Source organism: Myotis lucifugus, unplaced genomic scaffold (genome assembly GCF_000147115.1).
Source record: "Myotis lucifugus unplaced genomic scaffold, Myoluc2.0 scaffold_292, whole genome shotgun sequence".
NCBI lineage: Eukaryota > Metazoa > Chordata > Mammalia > Chiroptera > Vespertilionidae > Myotis > Myotis lucifugus.
Window position 1 is genome coordinate 917,149 of NW_005871340.1, and position 13,664 is coordinate 930,812.

At 43.9% G+C, this 13,664-nt stretch overlaps 1 protein-coding gene across 1 annotated transcript in view; it reads right to left on the reverse strand.

Annotated features, from left to right (window-relative positions):
* Positions 1-13,664, reverse strand: part of LOC102439458 (core histone macro-H2A.2) — a 43,538-nt gene that overhangs the window by 28,907 nt on the left and 967 nt on the right.

Sequence of the window (13,664 nt, forward strand, 5' to 3'; positions counted from 1 at the left end):
GGATGTAATCAACCAAGGACCTTGTATGCATTTATGCATGGGGCACGGACACAGACAATGGGGCGGTGAGGGCCTGGGGTGGGGGCGGGCCGGAGAGGGTCAATGGGGGAGGAAGGGGACATATGTAATACTTTCAACAATAAAGAATTATTTTTAAAAAATGTGGGCGGAAGATATGAACGGACAACATGTCCCAACCGATGGCAACGTGTTGCGTCAGAAAGCATTGAGCTTCTACGAAGACTTCAGCAAGGGTATTAATGTGTAGGGAAACAGTACAGTGGGGCCTTGACTTACGAGTTTAATTTGTTCCGAGACCGAGCTCGTTAAGGAGCTCGTTAACTCAAATTACTCTATCAACTCAATGCAAAAAATTGGCTGAGAGACAGCTGGTATCTCAAAAAACTCGTTAGTCGGGACACTCGTAAGTCAAGGCCCCACTGTACAGGGTCCTTGAATAATGTTGTTTCATTCAAAGTCATTTCACTGTTAACGCTGATGAGAAAAAAAATCAATTCCTAGCCCTGGGCCCCTGTCTGTGTGGAGTTTGCACTTTCTCCCCATTTTTACGTGGATTTTCTCAGGGAACTCTGGTTTCTCCCCACACCCCCAACATGTGCATGTGGGGCGAACTGGCGTATCTAAGTGTCCCAGTGTGAGCGAGTGGGGTGTGCCACGTCCTGTGATGGCAGGTGCCTGCCTGGTGCCCTGAGCTACCGGGACAGCCTCTGCCCCTGCAACCCTCAACTGGAATAAGCGGGTTGGAAAATGATCGTTTTCACTCATTTTTCTTAAATGTCTACAGAGCTCACATTTTTATTCCAATGTTTCATATTAGAAGTGTTTGGGTCTTTACTTAGAAGTTTGGTGATGTTTTTGTGACTAAAAAGATGCTGTAGGAATTTAACTCTTGTTTGTATCAAGTAGCCTATCATCACACCCTTAAAGTTGCAGTTTCCAAGAACCTATCGATGATGTTATGTGGGACCTACTATGTATATAGGGTTCAGTACTATCTACGGTGTCAGGCATCAACTGTGCCTGAAAATGCATCTTCTGTTGATAAGAGGGGACTGCTGTGGTTCTGTTTACACATCAGCCAGAAACCCTGGGTCCGTGAGCAGTGAATGACTGCTCCTGGGGGAAGCAGGGGTAGGTTGCTATGGGCCTCTGGTCACAACCTCCTCATCCATGGATCGATACATAACCTTGTTTTACGTGTGTTTCTATACAAGGACACCTTATTTAATAAGTATTATTGATTCATTAACATTGAACTCAGGCCTGAGCAAACCTTATCTAACACGTGTTTTCTCCAGAAGGCACATCCCAGCCTTGCTGTGCTCAGGAGCCTACACAGCTCGTCAGCACTACACCAGGGGCCATTGTAAACAGCGAGATCACCAACAGGAAGCACAAAACCGTGCAAAACGTGACACTAACCGAGCCACGACAAGGACTCTAGTTTACGTGGTGAGAGATGAAACAAGAAGGCAGCGCGTGGCCTTGTTCGGCCTCAGCTGGGAAGGTGCGCGATGGACGTTCTGCTGCTCTGTGCGTATCCCTGAACGACAGCAAAAGCACCGTGGGCAGTGTATCGGTTTGGGGGTTACAAACACATTTAATTGAGTAGGTGGGATGTGAGAATATGGAGCCCATGAATAATGAGGATCATGAAAGGGCGAGGGCTAGGTTGCCCCAGGGTAGGGGCTACGTCCTACTCTGCTAGCCACACCCAGGCGGCAGAGCACAGTTCTTTCTCCTCCCCTTACTCCAACCCCCACCCTATATAACCCGTCCTGAGACGGGGTTGGGGCGCTCAGCCATTTGGTTTGCTTTGGTGTCGGTAAGCCTTGTGGATGGGGAGCCCAAGTTAACTTGAAATACAGATTCTTATGCTTTTGCATCGAATTGGCCCCCCTGATGTGGTTTCTTGGGAATCTTGAAATCTGGGCACAACAGATCAGATGTCCTTTCTTTGTTCTGTGGACAAAAGAGAAACGTGCCTTTACCGTCTCACCCAGCTCCTCAAGCACATTGTTCTTGGGGGCCACTTTCTTCCCGGGACATTTATCCTGACGCCCTCTGACCTCGGGCCCCGTGTGGAATGGCTGTTCTACCCTGTGGTCCTCGAGGAACGGTCTTCCCTGCTCAGCCCTGTCCCGGGACCGCCTCTGTCTTGGCTTTCTCCTGGTGTCCTTGGTATCCAATTCATGAGACAGTCCAGAGAAGTCAACTTTGTTTTCTGACAAATTGGAACTGTTTTTATTGAATGATCTTTGGGTTATCCTTTGGTGGGGTATATAACTTTTAGCATCAAAATCATACTGTTTCAACCTTGTGAAGCCACTGGTCCATTACTTTTAGTATCCTGCATTATGGAGAAGTTTGGTGCCCTCCCCCCAAGCTACCAGATCTTTTAAAAAAATTTATCTTGAAAGTATTATAGACATCCTTTTTCCTCCCATTGGTCCCCTCCCCCCTGCACTATTGTCTGTGTCCATGGGTTATGCATATAAGTTTTTTGGTTAATCTCTCCTCACTCCCTTACCCCACTTCCCTCTGAGATTCGTCAGTCTGTTCCATACTTTCATGTCTCTGGATCTGTTTTGTTCGTCAGTTTATTTTGTTCATTATAGTCCACATATGAGTGAGATCATGTGATATTTGTCTTTCTCTGACCGGCTTATTTCGCTTTGCATAATGCTCTCCAGGTCCCTCCATGCTGTCTCAAAGGGTAAGAGACCCTTCTGTTCTACAGCTGTACAGTATTCCATGGTGTAAATGGACCGTAGCTTTTTTACCCACTCGGATTTTCTCTTTACGTTTATAATTGCACAAGGCTACATCTAGGTGTGGGTCCTCCCCACCCCATCCATCCTGCTCAGCACTTGGCCAGAAGCCTGTTTAATCTGAAGATTCACTTCTTTCATAACTCCTGAAACTTTCTGTTTTTGTATTTATTTTCCCGAATCTTAAAAAGAATAATTTTATTGATTTCAGAGAGGAAAGGAGGAGACATAGAAACACCAATGGTGAGAATCATTGATCGGCTGCCTCCTGCATGGCCTACACTGGGGATTGAGCCCGAAACCTAGGCATGTGTCTTGACTAGGAATCAAACTGTGGTCTCCTGGTTCATAGGTCGACGCTCAACCATTGAGCCACACTGGCCAGGCTCCCTCATCTCTTGATTTCTCTCACTTCTCTCTTTACTTGTCTCTCTAGGATGCCTGTATGGCAGATGTTGGATCTTCTGGATCGTTTCTCGAAATCTCATACTTTTCCTTCTACCTTTTCAGTCCTTTGAATGTCTAATTTTGGTAATCATATTATTAATTTCCAAGAACTCTTTGTTGTTCTTTGTTCCACTTTCATAGCATCCTATTCTTTTATGAATGCACCGTATCTTCCAATCTCTCTGAAACTAGTTATGTTGATGTCATCTTCTGTTCTCGAAATCATTTTATCCAGTCAGTTGTCCTATTTATTCTCATCTTTCTCTTTCATGCTGGCTTGCCTTAAACATCTGGTGACCTCTGGTCATGCATGCATATTTAAGAATGAAAGACAAGGTTATCTCAGGCAGATAGAAAAGCTCTCCTCGGCTACTGTTTGGTGGGCAGGTTCCTGTGTGGGACCTCTGGGCGCTTTCACAGGACACGCCAACGCGCAGGCGTCACCTTAGAGTGCCCTCTTAGGAAGGAACCAAGAGCCCCCAGATGCCAGAATGGGGAGCCTTCCTTTGTGGGGCCATATCCATCCTGGAAACTCTAGACCTGCTCTATAGTTGTCCAATTTCTTTAGAGAGGAAACCTCAGATTGTTAGTTTGGGGGATAAATGTCAGACATGCCAGATTGTCAGAAACCCAACTAGGAGGAGGGGAGGGAGAGAGGCCAATTCACCTGGCTGCTCTGGAGACAGATCTTAAAAGACTCCCCATTTTCCACTCTGCCCACCCTCCGTGCAGCGCCCTCCTGCTTTCATTTTAGTGGTGGCTTCCCTGTGATAGTGCCTACAATCAGCGGTTCTCAACCTGTGGGTCGCGACCCCGTTGGGGGTCGAACGACCCTTTCACAGGGGTCGCCTAAGACCATCGGAAAACACATATATAATTACATATTGTTTTTGTGATTAATCACTATGCTTTAATTATGTTCTATTTGTAACAATGAAATTGGGGGTCACCACAACATGAGGAACTGTATTAAAGGGTCGCGGCATTAGGAAGGTTGAGAACCACTGGCCTACATGGTTCTGTGCCCTTTCAGTCTTCCACAAATGCGTTGAAATCTCCCATCTGCTGCTGACGAACACCAGTTCCTGCTCGCTTTTAAAGTGTTTATTTTCTTTGTGCTTCTTTACCATTATTATTATTTTTTTTTGAGGGCGGGCTCTAGAGATGGAAAGCACGTGTGTTCAGTACATCATTCTTGAACTGGAAACGGAAAGTGTCATTTTAATTTAACATCTTAACAAACATCATTTGGGAATTAGCCTAGAAATGAGTATGCTGGCAAAGAGAAAACGCTCAACTGTTTTATAATTGAGTAATAATGTCATATTAAGAAATTTAGATCACTTTCATTACCAGGTGAGTCACTGGAAACTAATTGGTCTTGAGATAATTGAGGAATATAAAATTTTGTATCAAGAGATTATGTAAGACTCATTAATATAATGGAATCAAATTCAGTGTCTCTGTATTTGTCTGATTATAGTGTATGGTATTATTGTAAACAATATTTAAAATTATACTGTAATCCCAGAAGGGAGGAGAGAAAAGAAAGCAAAACTCTCAAGCATTTGCCATGATTGAATGAATTGCTGTTGGTGGGAAACAGCACAAAAAGACAAAACAGTCTGGTTTCTTTAGACCCATGTTTTCTTTTAATTTCAGTAAATTCTTTCTCAAGCATAAAGAGCTGATAAAGAGTAAACTATTTTTTTAACCTCTCAAACAACTTCTTGAAATTTTTATTCTATCTTAACTGATGAGAAATGTGACAACCCTAGCCAATCAGCAAGATGGTTCGTTAGAAGTTGCCAGCAATCTTGATTTAAATGACCATTTTTCTGCTGTCAAGCTTCTGCTTTTATTGATTGATTGATTGATTGTTATTTTAAAATGTTTTTATCGATTTCAGAAAGAGAGATAGAAACATCGATCGGTTGTCTTCTGCATGTGCCCGGACCAGGGGCCAGACCTGAAACCTAGGCATGTGCCCTGCCCCGGAATCCAACCAGCAACCTTTCGGTGCACAGGATGATGCTCAACCAGCTGAGCCACAATGGTCTGGCTGCAAAGCGGCTTTAAAAAAGAGAGAGCAGTCAGTCACTTGAGACTGGGAGCTGTGATTATAGGCCCGCGAGTCACAGGTGAGGTGTAGTTGGGCTGATGGTCCATCTGGACAAAGGACCTGGAACTATGAGAGCGCTATTTTAAAGCTCTCCTTGAGATCATTCTCTTCAGAAGTAAACGAATCAAAAGGCTTTCATATATACATCATCTTAAATCTAGAAATAACAGGTCTTATAGCTTTTTAATGATGTAATTTAAAAAGAACTTTACTGCTTTCTGAAATGTATACGAACATGAAATTCATAGTGTCATCCCCTAATGGATTCGTGTACTGTTTTAAAATTGTTGAAATTTATTCATTTTTAGTCCCCATGACATTTCCCTAATCTGTATGATATTGTGCTTCAGAATATTTTATATTGTAAATATTTATGAAAAAACAAAGTAGACACTGCAATGAAGCATCTTTACTCTTGTCAGTTGAAAGTTATCCTGAGGGAGAATAAAATGAGATGAAATAGAACTAGGTAGGACATAAGGGAATTCAATATAAATATATTCACTATATGTAGAAATATATTTTTAAAGGGTATGAAAAAAAAATCTCTTAGCCTTGCAACTAATAGCATTCTAATATATTTTGGTGTGTTACCCTAAGTGCTATATTAAAATAATAGTTTGTTAGTATTATTTTGTAGCTGTAAAAACCATTTTCAGTAATACTAGCTAAATCACTTGCTCTATTACACTTCCATTTATGAACTCCAAGGGCAAATCATTATTGCGCAAGTAATCCTTTCCAAACCATTTTCTTCCAAGGCCACCTTTAAGTGAATGAGAACAGTCAATAATTTTATCGTCCTATCTGTTAAAGCACATTAACAATTTATAATGTAAAGAGCTCTATCAAATGCAATTTCATCAAAATGACATGAGGATCAAATTAACCAAATTAACCATCCATGAACGTTAGAACCAAGCATTAACCCAATTTATTTAAATTATACCCTTGGATTACAAATCACTCCCTTTTTAAAAAGTATTTCAAGTCATGTCCTGGAATAATCTAGCAGGAAGCTCAACTGCCGACACATTATTTCTAACAGAGAGGCAGAGAATGTGTGGCTATCTCGGGCCTTTAGACGGGAGGGGCATTCTAGAGGCAGCAGAGCACAGGATGGGAGCCTATGATACGGGGTGGATTTAGGCTATCTGCAGTTACTGCAGTATGCAGTGACTTTAACACGTTTTGTCTTCGTTGGTGTGTTGCTATTTCTTAAGAGAAAAGCACACATTGTTGATATACATGGTTTCCTTTTTATTAGCCTTATAGTATTTTCTAATATCTCTATATAAAAGCCTAATATGCTGTGTCCGACTGAGCAGCTGACCTCTAGACCAGTCGCTATGACACGCAGTGACCATCAGGGGGCAGAGGCTCCAACCGGGAGGTTAGCTTGCTGCTGGAGTCTAGCTGATTGGGACTGGGCGAGATAGGCCGGACACGCCCTGGAGCCCTCCTGCAATCCCTCCCCGGCTGGCTGGCCCTGACTGGCTGGCCCTGATCAGCCCAAATAGGAATGGGCAAGACAGGCTGGACATGCCCTGGAGCCAACCTCCTATGGTCCCTCCCCAGCCTCTAAAATATTTCTTCTAATTAATTTCCTTTTAATGTGCATGAATTCGTGCACCAGGCCTCTAGTATAAATATATTTGGCTACTTGTGGTAAGAGCTGGATGAGAAATGACTGTATAAAAATAACTTTAGAGCTCCTTGAATCTGAGTTATAGTAATGCATCCCAGAAGAAAATGAACTGGTTTGCCTTCCTGAATCTATTTATTCATGGAAAACAAAATAAAAACAAAACCCTTCACTAGGTGCAGCCTGGCCTCTTGTCTTTTTGCTTTTTGGGAATTGGCAAATAGGAACTGTGAGCAATCTGTTTTCTCGAAATCAAAGTTTCATATTAACAGTGAAGTTTATTGTTCTAAACAGCGGCCTGTCTCGCTTCTCTGAGCCAAGAGGAGCTTCTCAGGTGGGAGTGAGGGGATCTGGGAGGGCCCTTTGTGGGTGAGAGTGGGGGTACCAGTACCAGGCAGCAGTCCAGAGACACCCATGATTGCTGGGCAACTGAGTATATGGGGCGGGGGTGGGGGAAGCGTGGGGCAAATTTGGGTTCTCAAAGCTACAACATACTGTGCTCTGCTTTAAGCAGAGGCAGCTGCCCCTTTCTCCATCCCTCTACCTGCCTGCTCCTCCCTACCCTGCTTTCCTGACTGTCAGTCCTCAGGCAGTGGTTGCACTGTGGAGACAAGTGGCTGGGGGACTGTGGCTCCAGTTGTACGGTTTTATGCTAGTGACAGGCAGAGTTGCTCCTGGTTATGGCCCTGTGAGTCCTCGAGAGCCTCTGGGCCCTGGCTCATTGAATCAGCTGCACCAAGCAACCACTAGCCATACCACGCCATTTCATCTGTGGGTGGATCTGGTTTGACGTCTAGGGGGCATCATGGTGGGGGAATGAAAGGTGCCATGGACCAGAGAGGGGATGTGTGGGAGGGGGAAGGGGTCCATTTCTGTATTGACCAGCAAATCAGCTGATTTTTTAGAACTTCCCTTTTGCTCAAACAAAACCTTCCAGGAGCTCTAATATATCAAGCAGATGGAAGGAAGGGACTGTGCTGGTGGGAGCTGGGAGGTGCCTGGGAACCTCCGTGGCTTGGTCCCCACATTTCCTGCCTTGGTCTCTGAGGAACTCAGAGCTCTGCAGAGCTGCACCTGAGAACCGCTGCACCAGCTGACCTCGGGGGGCCCTTCCAACCTGAACAATGACGCTTTTCTATGAAGATGCTCAAACTGTCACTCCTACTGACTCTCCCCATCTGTTACCTACATTCACAGAGATGGAAGAACCGGGTAGAATTCAGTCACATCCAGGTGAGCTTTCCTTTGAAGTCACTATTTCATCACCCAAGATAACCAGGGAAAAGAAAAACTGGGCCTGAAAACGGCTTTATTTTGTTATGGGACTGCTTCTTCTCCCACCTGGAGACAATGATCTACATTGTTTACTCCACAGCAGCTGGGGTGGGTGGGGGGTGGGGGGAATCCACGTTAATTGCACGTTAATTGCAAGGGGGGCAACACTTGAGTTCAAAGAATTTCTGGAAGACTGATCAATGTGGAAGTTTAGCACTTTGGTGTCGAACCCAGTGAATTATCATCTGATCTAAAAGTTTATGTTCTGTATTTTATAAGCTGCTGGAATTCACCTTTTTGGAGTCCACCACCACTATTTAATTTTCACGGTTTTATTGAGCAATGAAGGCAGCACAAAACCCCAGTTACATAATTCTGTGTATATACCATTTGCAGGCCAGTAAACACAGGGCCTGGGTTTTCCAGGGTAAGTTTGGTCTTATTTTTGTTGTCTTTTTGTCCTGTTGTCATGGAAACACCCCAAACTTAGGCACCTAAACTATGTCATGAGGACTGCCTCTCATCCAGAAACAACCCCCGAATATTTGGTCAGGCCGTGTGGTGCTTTTGGGCTAAACAATATGGTGGCTGCAGCTAATTCTCCCGACATCCTCAGCTGAAGTGAACGTCCCTGTACTGAGCCTGGTGGCCCTGCCCATATCTGCACACACACTTCTGTCAAAGCGAGAGAATTCTGACTTGAATTACTTACTCTATTCCAAGTCCAAATTGGCAATGTCAGTCAAATAAATCGGGCAAAGTATGATGGATGGTGAGATGGATAAATGAACATTAAAGGCTTCGGAGAAACCACCAAATTTATCTTATTTAATACTTTGTGACAAGACGGTTTAAAGTAGAGCGCTATGTGGCTCAATCTGATGCTCCTTATCTTTCTTTTGGCATAGTCAGACAAAACAGATGCAAATAAGGAATTTTAAAATAAAATTTGCATAATATTAAACAGCATTTGAGAGTCACTGGAATGCTGGCAGCTTCTTGCTCTCACCACCTGGACGGAAGGACATAGGGCTGAGAAGTAAGGGTGCCTGGGCCGGAGTCCTACCTCCACTACCCGCCAGTTGTGTGGTGGGTGACCTTGGGCACATTCTTAACCTCTTTTCTGTAAAATGGGTATAACAGTATATACCTATAGGAATAGGTATTATTTAATAAGTATCTTATTTAATACATTTAATAAGAATTAAGCAGGTTAATACTTGTAAAGTGCTTGGAACAGTACCTGGCAGGTAGCAGGCATTTAATAAGCACTGGCTATTATGACTTATTTCCATGAAATAAAGGTTTAGCGAATTATTTTTAGGGAATGCTAACACTGTCCCTCCATTTCAAAAGCCACTACAGTAGACCCTTGAATGTCAGGGTTAGGGGTGCTGACCTCCCAGCACAGTCGAAAATCACATATAACTGTTACTCCCCCCCCCAACTTAACTACTAACAGCCTACTGTTGACCGGAAGCCTTACTGATAACATAAGCAGTCGATTAACACCTGTTTTGTATGTTATGTGTAGTATATACTATATTCTTACAATAAAGTAAGCGAGAGAAAAGAACATGTTATTAAGAAAATCGTATGAAGTCAGACCAGAGCATTTTCTCAGACTGTTGAGATCTTGCTTCCAGGCATGCCCTCTATTTGGCTCAAGTAAACTCTTATAAAAATTCTCTACAGCTGTGGACATTCTTATGTCAACAGAGAAAATACATTTACAGTATTTATTGAAAAAAAATTCTCATATAAGAGGATTCGAACCAGTGTTGTTCAAGGGTCAACTGTACTATATATAATACTACAGTGCTTGACAGTATGTGTATGAACACGAGACTTAAAACTCAGCAACATCTTTCTACACCACTGATCTTAGGAGTGGCGTAAAGGGGTGATAATGCAGTTTTAACCCTGGAAAAACTCTGAGACACACATAATCTACTGAGAACTTTCATGACAGCGAATATTTTTGTTTTTTTCCCAAGTCTGGGCACTGTTGGGCCCTTCCTTGTCTAATCCTATATTCCCCGAATTCCATCTGCCTGAGAATTCACAAGCATCGCAATGTTAGAATCCTAGGATTTCACAAGATCATAATCTAACATTGAAAGGGACTTGAGTGGTCAGTGGGTTCCCCTTCCTAATTTTAGCCACAATGAGAGGTGTGGCATGGGGGGGGGGCAGTGGTCATGAAAGGACCACACAGCCTGTGTGAGATCAGATAGAGAAGCAGTGCCCTAGGCCTGGGGCTGTTTTCCTGTCCTCTGCTGTGGGTTTCACTCCCCCGTGACACCTAGCATAGTGTTATGTACATAACCAACGTTCAACAAATATTCCTTAAGCGAGTGAATGAATAAATGAAACCAGCCTTAAATATTTGTTTTAAAAGCAGTTTTGAGACTTTAAAAAAAAAAGAATTATCTTCTCAACCCTTATCTTTCTCTGCAGCCTAATTTCCAATATGTATCCCAGTGTGCATTTAGTAGAAAAAAAATTCCCCATTCTCAAGTTTTCACTACATTCCTTTTTTTAAAAAAATATATTTTTTATTGACTTCAGAGAGGAAGGGAAAGGGAGAGAGAGATAGAAATATCAATGGTGAGAGAGAAACATTGATTGGCTGCCTCACCCGGGCTTGTGCCCTGACCAGGAATCAAACCATGACCTCCTGGTTCATAGGTCCATGCTCAACCACCGAGCCACACCATCCATTCCTTTTAAAAATCACCACCTTCCAATACCATTGTTAGAATTCTACTGGTTCGTTCTTTTCTCCTAAATCTAATTTAAGACATTCATAGAATCATCGCAGTGAAAGAAACTGTGACCGGTTCATTTAGTTCACTCCTCCATCTGGACCTTAGCAGGGCAGAAATCAGCCTTGCAAGGGGATTTATATAAACCTGAGAAGAAAGAGGAGGAAGGAGCTGGAGCTCTGAGTCTGCATCAGGCTTCCTTTTACCTGCCTTGTCCCCCAATCCCACTGCATTCTCTATGAAGCCTAGTGCAAGCCCTCCCTTGCAGCCTAGCATTCTCCTCTTCCTTTCAAAATTGTTGGAGCATCTCACTTGTGACTTTTATTGCACCTTATTAGTACTCTTAACTTGTTAATTGTATTTTGTTATCCAATCAACTTATAAATTAATGCAAATTTCAATATTTTAATCATGGTTATGGGTGGATATGAATAATATGACTAAATGCCTCCTTGAGAAGTCCTCCAATTCTTGTCTCTGAGTGGGTGTCTTATTCTACACACTCCCTCTCCATTTATGTATGCGTTTTTACTTACAGAAATGCATAGTTTTATTTTGTTTTTAAAATGGTACTATACAGTATGTATGGTTCTGCAATGTTTTTTTTTTTCATTAATACTATATGTCTTGGTGATTTTTCTGTCTCCGTATAGATAGACTTACTTCATTCTTTTTAACTGCTGCCTAATTTTCCAGAAGACAGATGGACCAGGTTCCTTAGCCATTCCCTGCTGTTGGCCATTAGATGTTTTCAATTTCAGAATTAGCAAAACTCTGCAATGACAGGGAATTACATAATCTGTGCTGGTGTGTGCCTGCTTCTCTAGGATACATACCAAGAAATGGAAATGCTGGGTCATAGAATGTGCATGTTATAGATTTTCAGGGTGCCAAACTGCCCTTCAACTTAGCTACACCAATTTACATGCCTGTCAGCAGGACATGAAGGACCAGTTTTCCCACCAGCTTGCCAATATTAATAACTTTTGACCTGTTTTCCCTGCATATATATTTTATCTCCTAGGTTTGGGGTTGAAAACCCTGAGAGCAGACCCATGATGACTTCATATTTGCATATCTTCCCGTATTCAGAGGTGTTTAGTAATTGGTGTTCAATAAATGCTTGTTGAAGGATCTCTAACCATAAGTTCTTTCATCATCTCTGTGCAATACACACAAAAACATTCTTAAGAAAGTTGGTTGAATTTTTGCACACACCTCCCTCTGAACAAGTTACAGACATCTCTCATTTAAAGTTGCCTAAGACAGGATTCCCTCCTGCTTTGCTGGCAGGAGGCAGTGAAAACAGACCTGGTTTTCTCAGACAATAGATGGCAGGGTGTCCCACCCACTGGGAAAGAGCAGACTAAAGGCGCCTTAGAATTCCTGGGAACCAGACAGAAGACAGAAGGATGAGGGAGTCAGGTCAGAATCTTGGAACATTCTGGATCCAAGGAAATAAATTATTTTATAGAGTTTCAAAAGAGAGGAAACTATTAATAATGTCTAAAGCATGGCAATAAATGGATCCAGGTGAGGAGGAACTGTGATAGGGTAGGAAAAACTGGAGTGGAGAATTGGGCATATTTTTAAAGGAAGTTTAGAGAGAGGAAAGAGGTTTTTAAAGGTGTGAATGACAGATAGTGCGTTTGTTTGTTTATTTATATGATAATCTTGGGCCAAAGCCTTTCTAAAACTCCATGAGCGCGATTCCCAATGATGGCACTCCGAACGGAACGTCACTTGGAAATAAGCGTTTTCCAGAACGGTAAGAGGTATCTTTCAATAAAATATGAACAAATGGAGAATTATGAGTAGCTTAGTTTGTGTTTCACAAAGGAACTGGTTCTAGACGAGAAACAACATAAGCGAAGACACATTTCCGCTCTTAGGAATGTTTCTTTTTCTCTCACCAACTGCGCGGCCCAGCGAGGGTACAACTGCATTTCGGCACGAACACAAATGCGGAAAGCAAGGGAAGGGGGGACTGACTACCCCTCCGGTGCCTGCGGCCCGGGGCCCTGCTTTGAATCCCCTGGAGACCTCAGATCCCCAGGGCTGTTGGGGCACCAGGGCTGCCTGTGCCGTCGGGCCTGCGAGGCGTCACACCGCCGCACCCCCCAAACACACGTGGACCGCGCTTGGGGTTCTCGGCCCCTTTCCCTTGCCCTTTCGATGAGCTGTTACCGATAAACCCAGCAGCGAACCGGCCCAAGTCAAGCGCGTGGTGGCCGGATCAGCGACTGGAAGCTCCTGGAGGGGCACGTGGCCCTTTGGGGGCTCCATGCCCTTTTGGCCATTGTTGTGCGGAACAAAGAGGGCAGGAGCGGAGGGCGCCCCCACGAGGAAAGGCGGGAAAGGACGCCGCGGGCACGATGCAGCAGGCGGGCGAGGCTGGAAGTGGGGTGCTCCTGGAGAGCGGGCTGGGGGCCCGGGAGGGGGGGGGCAGGCCGGTGCGCCCGCCGCGGGCCGCCCCACCCCCTCCCCCGCACGCGATCGCACCGCAGCCACTTTACTTTTAACCCCTTTCCTTATTATTATTATCATCTTTTCCCGCGCAAAGCCCGAATCCGAGGCTGCCACAACGAACGCGCAGGGCCGCATTTCCCGGGAAA